Below are 13,497 nucleotides of genomic sequence, written 5' to 3' on the forward strand. Positions count from 1 at the left end.
GTTGAAGTCAGAAGTTTACATACACCTTAGCCAAATACTTTTGAACTCAGTTTTTCACAATTCCTGACATTTAATCTTAGAAAATATTCCCTGTCTTAGGTCAGTTAAGATCAATACTTTATTTTAAGAATGTGAAATGTTGGGGCCTGGGTAGCTCAGTGAGTATTGACGCTGCCTACCACCCTTGGAGTTGTGAGTTCAAATCCAGGGTGTGCTGAGTGACTCCAGCCAGGTTTCCTAAGCAACCAAATTGGCCCAGTTGCTAGGAAGGGTAGAGTCACATGGGGTAACCTCCTCGTGGTCACGATTAGTGGTTCTCACTCTCAGTGGGGTGCGCGGTAAGTTGTGCATGGATTGCGGAGAGTAGCATGAGCCTTCACATGCTGGGAGTCTCCACGGTGTCACACACAATGAGCCACGTGATAAGATGCGCAGATTGACTGTCTCAGAAGCAGAGGCAACTGAGACTTGTCCTCCGCCACCCGGATTGAGGTGAGTAACCGTGCCACCACGAGGACCTACTAAGTAGTGGGAATTGGGCATTCCAAATTGTGGAGAAAAGGGGACAATAATAATAATAAAAATAATTTAAAAAAATTAAAAAGAATGTGAAATGTCAGAATAATAGTAGAGAGTGATTTATTTCAGCTTTTATTACTTTCATCACATTCCCAGTGGGTCAGAAGTTTACATACAATTTGTTAGTATTTGGAAGCATTGCCTTTAAATTGTTTAACTTGGGTCAAATGTTTTGGGTGGCCTTCCACAAGCTTCTCACAATAAGTTGCTGGAATTATGGCCCATTGCTCCTGACAGAACTGGTGTAACTGAGTCAGGTTTGTAGGCCTCCTTGCTCGCTCTCGCTTTTTCAGTTCTGCCCACAAATTTTCAATCGGATTGAGGGCTTTGTGATGGCCACTCCAATACCTTGACTTTGTTGTCCTTAAGCTATTTTGCTACAACTTTGGAGGTATGCTTGGGGTCATTGTCCATTTGGAAGACCCATTTGCAACCAAGCTTTAAGTTCATGGCTGATGTCTTGAGATTTTACTTTAATATATCCACATAATTTTCCTTCCTCATGATGCCATCTATTTTGTGAAGTGCACCAGTCCCTCCTGCAGCAAAGCACCCCCACAACATGATGCTGCCACCCCCATGCTTCACGGTTGGGATGGTGTTCTTTGGCTTGCAAGCCTCACCTTTTTTCCTCCAAATACAACAATGGTCATTATGGCCAAAAAGTTAGGAAATTTCTCCAAAAAGTAAGATCTTTGTCCCCATGTGCACTTGCAAACTGTAGTCTGGCTTATTTATGGTGGTTATTTATGGTAGGACACGTTTTACTGTGGATATAGATACTTGTCTACCTGTTTCCTCCAGCATCTTCACAAGGTCCTTTGCTGTTGTTCTGGGATTGATTTGCACTTTTCGCACCAAACTACGTTCATCTCTAGGAGACAGAATGTGTCTCCTTCCTGAACAGTATGATGGCTGCGTGATCCCATAGTGTTTATGAACGTGGTCAATCAGGCATTTGGAAATTGCTCCCAAGGATGAACCAAACTTGTGGAGGTCCACAATTTATTTCTGAGGTCTTGGCTGATTTCTTTTGATTTTCCCATGATGTCAAGCAAAGAGGCACTGAGTTTGAAGGTAGGCCTTAAAATACATGCACAGGTACACCTCCAATTTAGAACATCTCCTATCATAAGCTAATTGTCTAATTGTCTAAAGGCTTGACATAATTTTCTGGAATTTTCCAAGCTGCATAAAGACACCGTTAACTTAGTGTATGTAAACTTCTGACCCACTGGAACTGTGATATAGTCAATTAAAAGTGAAACAATCTGTCTGTAAACAATTGTTGGAAAAATTACATGTGTCATGCACAAAGTAGATGTCCTAAATGACTTGCCAAAACTATAGTTTGCTAATATTAAATCTGTGGAGTGGTTAAAAAATGAGTTTTAATGACTTCAACTTAAGTGTATGTAAGCTTCTGATTTCAACTGTACATTTGTGTGCGTATGAAAGAATGAGAGAATTACATGTTGAATGTATGCTATACTTCAGCAATTTGAACACTTACAGTAATAACAAGGCACTGACAAATATGTGGCATTTCTTTCAGAGGACAGTTATAACAGTAAACTAACCAGAGATCAATTAACATTTTGGAGAACTGATTTGTTATTCATATAGTGTAGTGCTGTTGGCTATTTTAGCAACAATAATTCTCTTAAATGTGAGCCTTTGGAGATTGACCTAGGTTATAAGTGACAGCACGCTGCATGAAAAATTAGCATTGGAACAATTCTCAAGGCCAAGCTCTCCTTGTCCATAACCCTTTTAAATATTTCCACTTTAAAATTAAATTCTCAGTTGAAAGTGTCAGCTTTGCCCATGCTCTACTCTCATTGGATCAGCAACATGTTGTATTGCCCATGGTTTACATGCTGCCTCATGTCAGAGAGTTGCTTTCAACTACAGTTGACACAAAGGGCTAATTATACAGACTTCCAAGACAGAACACCTGTCACTTTATTCTTTGATTCTTTCAGTACCTTGTTTCATCCTCTGAGATCTTAGGCAATGTTTAATTATTGATTGAATGTGCGTAGGATCCGTTTCATGTCAGACTCGCAGTAAGTGCACACCATTCAGACAAGGCCATAAGTTTATGTACAAAATGCATGCTATTTCAATATTATTAACTTCTAATCATAACCAGTATGTACGAATAAAATTTAAAGAACAAACTTTTTTTTTTTCACTCCATCCCACATTATGACCTATGTCCTCCTGTGTCAGTATTCGTTATGGATGCAAAGTGAGTAGTATTGTCCTTGTCAAAGCCACTGGGTTAGTTTGATGCTCTTGCAGATGGTTTACGTGACTGCAGAATTATAACCCACAGTTAATCTTCAAACTTCCATTACTTTGAATCTGATGCACTTTTTGTTCTTGGGCAGTTTTCCTTCTTGCTGACAACCTAGCATACATATTGTCAACACTAGCATACACTGGTTTAAAAAAATAAATAAAAATCCAGTTTCTGCATGTTGAAGGACAGCCAAAGAGTTTTAAGAGTTTCAGCAATCTACAACTACTTGGTAAAAAAAAACCAAGAGAATCCTTAGATTCTCTGTTAGGTTGGACGTTAAAGATGAGTTCACACAAAAATGAAAATTCATTCAGACTCGACTGAAAAGCTCATTCCATTTACACTTGCTCACATCAATGCATCTCCACTAAATTGATGTAAATCTGCTCTTCAATTCCCGCACTACTATATATGCAAATAAAACAAGAGTTAACTTCCATGATTATGCTAATGCATTGCAGTAAATTTAAAATATGTGATCTATTATTTGATTCCAAGTGGCTTTACTTGCGCACAAGTGTGTGTGTGTGCGTGCTGTGTATTGTTCCCCTCTGGGCTTGTTTAGTTAGTGTTTAGTTTCAGTTTCTTCAGTGATCTGCATCAAATAAGTGAAGAAAAAAATTCTGTCTCTCCTACAACGTGCATCCGTTTCATTCTTTGTTATTATTTATTGCTTGATGCAAGCCCTATGCAAATACTCGGAAGCAGCTGTTTTGCATTTTCCCTATGCTAGTGCTGTTTGGACGGAGTAAAGTTTAAATATATGGCTTAAACAGCCAGATGCATTTACACTTGACCGAGTTTTGTCTGGAATGCATCTCAAACCACCTCCAGAGGATTTATATCTTTCTTAAATCCATCTTGGAGGGCTTTTACACTTGGTCTTTTCACGATCAGATAGCAATCCGCTCAGCAAAAATGCATGAAGTGACCAAGTGTAAATACCCCTTTATTCACCCTAATATCATTCCAAACTGTTTTTCCTCCATGGAACACATGAGGAGAAAGTTTGAAAGATGTTGATGCTTCTCTTTTCCATGCAATGAAAGTGGACTGGGAACAAGTCTATTAGTTCATAAATTGTCTAACATCTCCTTTTGTGTTCCAATTAATATTAAAAAGTTCATTATGGTTTGAAAAAATATAAGGGTGGGCAAATGATGACAGAATTTTTATTTTTGAGTGAACTATCCCTTTAAGTCAAGGTGTTACAGATTATTACTATTACGGCAGAGCAAATGGTGCTGGTTGAGATCAGGCTTTCTGAGGAATAAAAACACATGAACACAGTTTTGGTCTCTTAAACATGTAGTATTTGATTGCAAATGGATTGCAAACTGTTCTGAAAATGATTGTTGCAGTGGGTTTGTTTTTGAACACTGTTATTTTCTGTAAGCACCATATGTAATTCACTGCAGCAATCATTCAGTCTGAACTGCTGATATAAACCTGACTGGCTAAAATTTGCAGACACAGTTGAGGCTTGCAAAATCAAGACCCAAACGCATCCTTGTACATTTCTCACTTTCTTTTTTGTTACAACATCAAATGGAGCATCTTATAGTCTGTATTTAATTATGGTGTGATCACTGAATTTGGGAAAACAGGAACAGATTTAAAGACACAATCTGAAAAAAGAAAGCTTTGAGTTCTGAAGATATGACTGTGACTTGATCCAAAATTACATATACCGTTCGTCCCTGGAACATGTCAGAAATTTGTTCTCACAATATGGTAAATAAGCAAAGACAGCAGAAAGAAATAATATCCTATGTAACACATTGACTTGATTGTAAAATTGTTGAAATCCTTACGGTATGATTTTACTGTGATTGTGTGGCTATATTTGATTTGATTTGATTTTTTATTTATTTATTTTTTTTTAATCTCTCTATCACTTCCACATTTTCTTCCATATTTAAAGGGTCAGTGTTCTTGTTCTTACACAGAGATTATGTGTAAGTAAGCCATAAGATTTTTTGGCAGTACAACTTTTGTGTGGCTGTGTCAGTAAATAATAATAATAATTAAAAAAAAAATAATAATAATGGCACCAGCTTCTCACAATTAAACAGTATGTAAATATGAGTCTTTGCACAGTATTTTCATGTTGTATTATATGATCCTGCAGAAAAAAGAAAGAATGAAAAAATATAAATGCTTTACAGTTCTTTGTCTTATTAACTATTTGCACTTATTTAAAAAAAGTTTCTTTGTGTTCTGTGGCTAAAGAGCCTTTCTCATGGTTTTGCTAAAAAAAAAGCCAAGATATTGTAAACTATGTACATGTGTTTTTATTCATATTCATATTCATATGCATATAAATATATGTCTATGTAACTTGCCTGCTTGTGTGTCTTTCTTACGACTCTCCATATTTTTAGTCGCTGATAATAATTCACTCTTAGACACAATTACTTATAGTTCTAGTCATCAGCAAATTTCCATTTACTGTACATACACAAGAAGACATCAACTTTCTATTCATTATAATTATCTAAACATAAGAGTTGTAATTAGTTTCTAAGATTTTTGAAAACCTGAGAATTCATGAAAGAGCAGAAGTCACTCCTTTTAACGCTATCAAATCCAAGCTGTTTCCAGGCCACAAAATGTCCTTCTGCCAGTATTTCCAATATTTATATTTCAGCCTTTGATGACACAATACAGACAGATATTAACCTGCGCCCCTATCCCTTGCCTCTCAACGCAATCTGTAAAAACCTTCAGTCTTTTCTCCAGATGAGGGGGGCGGCACAGTTATTTTTCAGGAAATGGTGGACAAGCTGACACAATATGCTTAACCACATGTTTAGTCCCCTCTCTCTCCTTCCTGTGCTGCACTCCCTTTCAGAGAAGTGCCGGGACAATCGATCCCAGGGTGCCAATTAAAATGATTGACATCTATTCTTCATGGGAGTGGATGGATGGAGGGCCTGGGGACTGGATGGGTGGCCCGGTGGTTTGTGTATGGCGAAAAATGGTGGGGTGAGGAACACTGACAGAACTGACAGAAACAGAGTTCATTAAGTTTAGTGGTTCCAAACTGGTTTTGCTTCAGGACCCAGATATTACATCTGATATGAAGTTGCGACCCAATACACTACCAAATTTTTTTATCAGACAAAAGTAAACAAACACATCCTTAAAATCATTGAAACCTCGAAATTCATTGTTTCCATCTTCTTTGTGAGCAAAATCCCAAAAGGACGAAATTACTTCTACAGCTTGGCAACAATTAAAACTCCAGCTTGACGTAAAGAGAGCCCCATCCAACCAGCTGTGGCCATCAATCCAACAGTCTCAGTATTTTCCATTTTCTCTTCTGGCAATCAGCATAAAAAAAACAACAAAAAGAAAACGTTTTGCTGGTCTTGGCCTTCACGCCTTTTACCACACATCACTGTACCGCTGCAACCCTCCCTTTTTCCTTTACAATCCTTTTATTTTTCACTGTCTCCCTCTCTCTCGGTGCCCCTTTCTCTATCTGTCTGCGCTCCCTAGAACCTGTTCAGTGACCCTGCAGGAGGTTTCATCAGTAATTAGGTCGCTAATTGGGGGGCGATGGGGCCGGGGTTCTCTCCACACCTGCACAAGTCATGTGACCGATCGAGAGGTGCGCGGGGTGAAAGGTCCTTTGAGGGGGTGGCAGAATGGTGGGATGGATCAGCTGTGAAGGTTCTGGATTAGGCAGAGAGGAGGGATCATGAGAGAATGCAAGGAAGTGCTATAGGGGTTAATTGCAAGAAGACCCCTAGGCCTGACCAGCTCAGCAGAACCCCCTAGCATGAGCCAATTTTTTCAGCTCACAAAAGATGAAGCCTGCTTGTTTTGACATATTTCACACAAGTGGCTGACCCTGCCATGAAGGAATGATACCGCATTCCTCTGAAAGAACCTTCAGGGGCTTTCTAGAAGAAGAAGAAGATTAGAAGATCCCAGAAGTCATTATTTTGTTTTTAAATATCATTTACACATTAAAGTTTTATTATCAGTTGTATTTGGTAATTACTAGTGGTTGCTAAGTCAGGCATCACTATAAAGCGCAACAGTGCCCTTTCACTTTTTCAGCCGTCTGGTTTCCAGAAGTATTTTTCCCAGTCATTTTTCCTAGGGACTTCATAAAATCCTTCATAAAAGAGTTCTAAGCCATGAACCAAACCAACCAGCTCCGAGATGAATCACAACATCACAAACTTTGATTTGAAGAAGAAAAAAAGATCAAAGTAAACAAATGTTTAGGTAACGTCTTTTTATGAGGATGGTGAAATAATAAAATATAAAAATACAAAACTATTCATTTAAAGTTGTTTATTACAAGATTAGAAGCAACATATTTTCATTTTATTGCTAAATATGCAGATATATTCAAATATATAAGTAGTTTGATAGTAGACAGACTGGAATTACACTAATAAACACCTGGTTTAAAAAATAATGTGGAATGAAGGCTTCAACTGATGCATACCATCTATCTAACAACCTTAAATCTCATGGTAGGTCTGTCTTCAAAGGGTTATAACTTATCGTTAAAAGGTCAATTTGCCCATGGAGAAAATGAATTTTACTTTAAATTTTAACTTTTTAAAATTTCCGACTTTTCTCCCAGAACCAGACTGTTGCGCTCCATTACTACTACTCATAATTAAAGCCCAAAGTCAGACGGTCAGACGCTGAGCATCTCGTCATCAGCAGAGTGCATGAGCACTGAACGCGCGCAGCCCGTTTTTTCTAACCACACATCTTTGAATGCGCCTGGAACTATTTGCACTAATTAGTGTGTCCACAAGTTGGCATCACTCACATTTGAGCCGTTGTTGTCAATAAGAAGAACTAAAAGATGATGTAATTGCTGCTAAACAACAGGAGATGAAGGTAGAAACAACAACAGTAGATATACACGTCAAGAACGTATGTGTGAGGAGGTCAGGAGATACCTGCATTTGTGTAACTCGAGTCTGAAGGACTATAAAGACATCATTATGAGTCTAAACTCCTGAAGAGAAATGGTCCAGTGTCTCATAGCAGTCGTATCATGCATGTGCCAAGCGCTTGTGAATGCACGCACATTCATATGGAGCATACTGTACATTCACAGGCTCCCTTTCGACTGTGTGCAGACGCTGAGTGGTCACGTCAAAATCTAAGTATACTTTGGGCTTAAGGCCCCGGCATACTCACATGCTTCTTCGTTCTTCGCTCAGAGCCAAAAAGATCTTTGAAACAGCCGAGCAACAGCATAATGTTTATGAACATTCAGACACCATGGGGGAGGCGTTTAGAGGAGCATCTAAATTTTACAAGACATGTAAAACCTTTAATAAAAAGGACATTCAAATATGTTATCCATGACTTCATGCCTCATTCTATGAGTAGAATTCAGATGAGATCAGTAAAAGAAGCTGTTTTAACCACTTGATGATGAATTAAAGTAATATACAGCAGTGGATATTGTGTCATTTGTCATGTTTACATTCTACATTCATGGTGCTAATGTGCTAACACACTATATACAGCCATAATATGCACCAACTACACTCTGTTAATGTAATCAATGATGACACTGACACTTGTCAAACCTTACTTTGGGCAGATGTGTGAATGGCTTTTGGCTGCAGATGGCACATGAGTGAAGCAACATATCAAACAATAGAGTGAATGGGCACCTAAGAGTATTTGTGTAGATTTACTTCCTTTTGTAGACTAATTAAACAAAAAATTCACACGGCATGTTAATGGAAAATGTCTCTACGTGAACAATCATACAGACGTAGGTAAGTTTGCACCTGTTCGCTAATAACTTTGCACGCCTGTGTTCATGTTAACTGATCTTAACTGACTGAATGGGAATTAGCTGTCAGCCTCAAATAGGTGGAGTTCCGGGTCACTCAATGGCAATAAGAATGTTTTTAGCAGTCGGTACAAACCTTTTCTGAAAGTTCGTCCTGGCAAGCTGTTTCGAATCACCGAAACAAACTCAAAAACCCTTTCGTTTTGGCCAGATTTTGTTTTAAATGACCTCACACATTCATTCTTCGATTTCATGTGATGTGTGCCAGGGCCTTTAGGGTTAGGGATGAACAAACTCCTATCCCTAAGTCTTAAACTAACTTGTGCCACACCGTTTAAAAGCTACGGACATTAATGATGCCTCAAATTATGCAGATTGTTGAGAAGAGGTGTGCTTTTCTAAGCAATCGGACACAATGTTTGCCTTCCAGATGATAAAGGTGTGAAAAATTGACGGAATTGATGACTGTTTATTGACGGAAGGGCTCGAGCCATGTCTAGGGACCAGAATATCATAGAAACTTGAGGGTGGGCTCTTTAGAATTCCATCCGGAACACCCTAGCAACCGCCGTAAAATGCTGAAAACACTAACAAGAACTTAGCAACTTTATAGAGACACTCTGGCAACCACCACAACACTGTAGAATGCTGGGTTTTGCACCAATGACATTATATTCAGAAAATGTAAAAATGTAGTTTAATTATTATCATCATCATTTTTTTACTTTACTCATCATTAACAAAGAGAACTTTTAAATAACTTTTTCAATGCTCATTAAGATGCAGGAGATGTATGTGTTTTGTTGTGTATTGTTTGTATTGAGTTGAGCTGAGTTGACTATGAACTCTTCTCTTCAACCTTCTCAGCCCACTCAAAACCAGAAGCCCTTTCACAAAGAAAAGAGAGGCAAATGCAGAGTTTGAGAATAGACAGCTGCTCTTTCAACTAAACCAACAGAGAGCTAAAGAGAAAATAACGGCATTAAAGCGAAGAGCACCTGGTGAAAAGAATGCAAAGCTTTCACGAATGCTCGGCAATAAGGGAACACATCATTCCTAGTTTAGGCTACACTTGAGAAACTAAACAGTGTAGATTTCCTGAATCTGATATTGATGGCTCATTAGAGACAAGGACTGAGATTTTGGTGGCCCTTGACACAATAGTTTGCACTTGTCCCAATTTTTCCCTCCCCGTTTCCTGTCTCAATTCTCCATTTTTACATAATAAATATATTACAATTAATAAATAAAAAATGAATTTAGATGTTGATAAAAATTAACCATGGATTTACTATAGTAACAGTAGTAACCAGGTTTTTGGCAGAAGCCATAGTTTTAATGCAATTAACCATGTTGTTAGTACAGTAATATGGTGTTAATAGAAACTATGTTTAATTTTGTGGTTACTATGATTTTACTACAAAATACCATGTTGATACTATGGTAACTTTAATAAAACCAAAGCTGAATTTTTGTAAGGTAAGGTTCGGTTTAGGGGTAGGGACTGTTGAAGAGTGACTGTGAGACTCTAAGTAAACACAATAAACACACTGCAGTGATGACACTATACTATAAGTTTAATTAGGGGTGAAAATAGCCTCTGCCACTATTTTCAACCCAGTGCATATAGTGGCAGATACTATTTACACTTAAACTACACTAGAAAAAAGAAAATGCTTTTGGTTGCTATTTACACTCAGTGCAAACAGCCTCTGCCTTATTTAAACCCATGAGCACAAAGTGAGAAATTTCAAAAAATGTTGTCCTAGACTTTATTCAAACACCTGGTACTACGGTGGATTGGATGGTTATGAATGCAGAAGTCAGAAATGATCATTCACATTGCAAATATTTCACATAAGGCATTTGTAATTAAATGTGTACATGTGATTATTTCTGCACTTGCAAAATCTCTCAAGTCATGTCACTACAATAATAATAATACCTTTATAAAAACAACTATACATATATAAAAATAAATAAATACTGATTGAATATTAATCATGAATATAACTGAATCTACTTCATCCATCATCCATCTACTTAACAAAATCACATAATTTCATTCACAAACGTACAAAATCAACTACAATACTAACTTTCTTCAAAGCTACATTTAAAAAAAAACATTGAACATTGGACATTGAAAAGTCAGCTAAAATCAATCGAATTAAGCGCTTTTGGAATTTAATTCAAATTAAGTCAAGTTATTTATTCCACCAATTAAATCCTTTTAACGCACTGTAGTGTAATTACATAATTACTCCACCGTATTACATAAGAACTGTACTGCCACAACATCCTCTCTCACACAGTCTCCTCTCTCTTCTCTCTCTTGATTTAATTCTAGCTAGGAAAAAGTTACTTTTTCAATACTAAAGTACAATTTAATGTAAATCTTTTTTTTTTTTACTTTCACTTAAGTATGTTTTTGGCTAGATACTTGGACTTTTAAAAGAGGACAATTTTCACTCAGTATTCATACTTTCACTTAAGTATAATTTCTGAGTACTTTTTACACCCCTGGGTAGAAGGAGTTCTCATTATTTCAGTTTCATTTTAGTATTAACATTGTCTCAGATATTTCTCCTTAATTCTTTGGGAAATAAAAATGTAAACAAATATGAAAATTGTTGCCATTCAGTATTAATTACATTAATATGGATAGCAAAAATGAATGTGGATAGCAGGGTTCAGATCATTTGCTCTTGGAAGAATTTGACAAGAATGTTTGAATTCAAATTTAAATCTCAGACTTTTCATAGAGATCTCTTCTGAAATTAGAGGCGGCACAAATGAGCTCACTGAAGACTTTTTTCTTTGTTCTCTCCATTTGCTGTCTATTTCTAAATGACTCATAGTACATATTTGTGCGTGGAACAATGGCGTAACTTGGATCTTACGGGCTTTTCGAGCGGCTGTCGCAGGGCCCCCCTTTCACCCTGGGACTGACTGCAGCTGCACATACAGCAGTGTATATATACACACTCACCAAGCAATTTATCAGGAACACTATGGCCCTAATAAATTGCCCGATGTGGTCTTCTGATGGTGTAGTCCATCTGCCTCAATGTTTAATACTTGTTGTAATGTTGTGCATTCAGAGATGCTATTCTGCTCACTACAATTGTACGGAGGGGTTATCTGAGTTACCATAGCCTTTCTGTCAGCTCGAACCAGTCTGGCCATTCTCTATTGACCTCTCTCATCAACAGTTATTGTACTGCTACCACACAATTGGCTGATTAGATAATCACATGAATAACCAGTTGTACAGGTGTACCTAAAGTGCTCACTGAGTGTGTGTGTATGTATATATATATATATATATATATATATATATATACACACACAACAGATAGTTCCAGTCCTCGAATCTGATTGGACGAGAGACGTTCCATGAGTACTGATGTCTCAGAACATCAGCACTCAGACACTTCACTGTTTGTATTACTCCGCTTGTGTTTGTGCTGTTCTAAACTAAAGTGTAAGAGCAGTGTAGATAAAAAGCTAGACATGTCTCTTTACATTTATTTTTGTGACATCGCAGATTTTAGCCATAAGGTGGCAGCAAAAGACCATTTTTGTTTAAATGAGTCAGCTGTGGTGATGTACATCGTCATCGTCAGTCAGTATTTTCATTCATTGGCACTCTGTGATTTCTCGGATTATTACTACACTACTAAAGCTGGGAAAAACAGCTTTAAATGAACAATTTCAGCATTAAGGCTCATTACAGCTGAGAGACACAACAGACTGATTAATTACACAAACTCAAGGCACTTACCTCTTACCGGAGTTTCCACATAGGAGAGGACATACTGTTCAAAATGGCGAAGGACATTGCGGTTTCAAGTGAATGACATTTGCGCACTGGCTACTGCAAAATAGGGAGGAATACCCCTGCTTGGATGACTATTTTTTCCAGAGAAAATAGGATGTATTTCACAAAAATGACATTATCTTCAGAAAGCTGACTAACACACTTCAACATCTCTGCTTGTGAGTGGCAACAGACGCAGGTGATTGCACATGCTCCATCTCTCTCTCTCTCTCTCTCTCTCTTCTCTCAAACACACACATACATCCATCCTTGTTTCTCCAATAACTTGTTAGAAACAGCCCAAGCCGTGATACTAGTTCTAAAGTGACATTTTTGAGAGACTTGGACACATCATTTGGTTTGAACCCGTAAAGGCAGATTCTGATCCATTGCGTAAGAAAGTAGTTCCATGCACAAATGTGTTTTCTGCAGCCTCATGTCTGAGGCCAAATCTTAGCAGTGCTGATGTAGGGCCATATTGCACTCTTGCTTGTGTGATATTGCTTAAATTTAGGATATATACATGATCAGCCACAACATTAAAACCACTGACAGGTGAAGTGAATAACATTGATTATATCGTTACAATGGCACCTGTCAAGGGGTAGGATATATTAGGTAGAAAGTGAACAGTCAGTTCTTGACTTTGATGGGTAAGTGTAAGGATCTGAGGGACTTTGACTAGGGCCAAATTGTGATGGCTAGACGACTGGGTCAGAGCATCTCCAAAACGGCAGGTCTTGTGGGGTGTTCATGGTATGCAATGGTTAGTACCTACCAAAAGTGGTCCAAGGAAGGACAACCGATAAACTGGCGACAGGGTCTTGAGCGCCCAAGTCTCATTAATGCATATGTGGAGCGAAGTCTAGCCCGTCTGGTCCAATCCCACAGAAGAGCTACTGTAGCGCAAATTGCTGAAAAACGTAATGCTGGCCATGATAGAAAGGTGTCAGAACACACAGCGCATCACAGCTTGTTGCGTATGGGGCTCAGACT

The sequence above is a fragment of the Myxocyprinus asiaticus genome, chromosome 1, assembly GCF_019703515.2.
Source record: "Myxocyprinus asiaticus isolate MX2 ecotype Aquarium Trade chromosome 1, UBuf_Myxa_2, whole genome shotgun sequence".
In the NCBI taxonomy this organism is placed as follows: Eukaryota; Metazoa; Chordata; class Actinopteri; order Cypriniformes; family Catostomidae; genus Myxocyprinus; species Myxocyprinus asiaticus.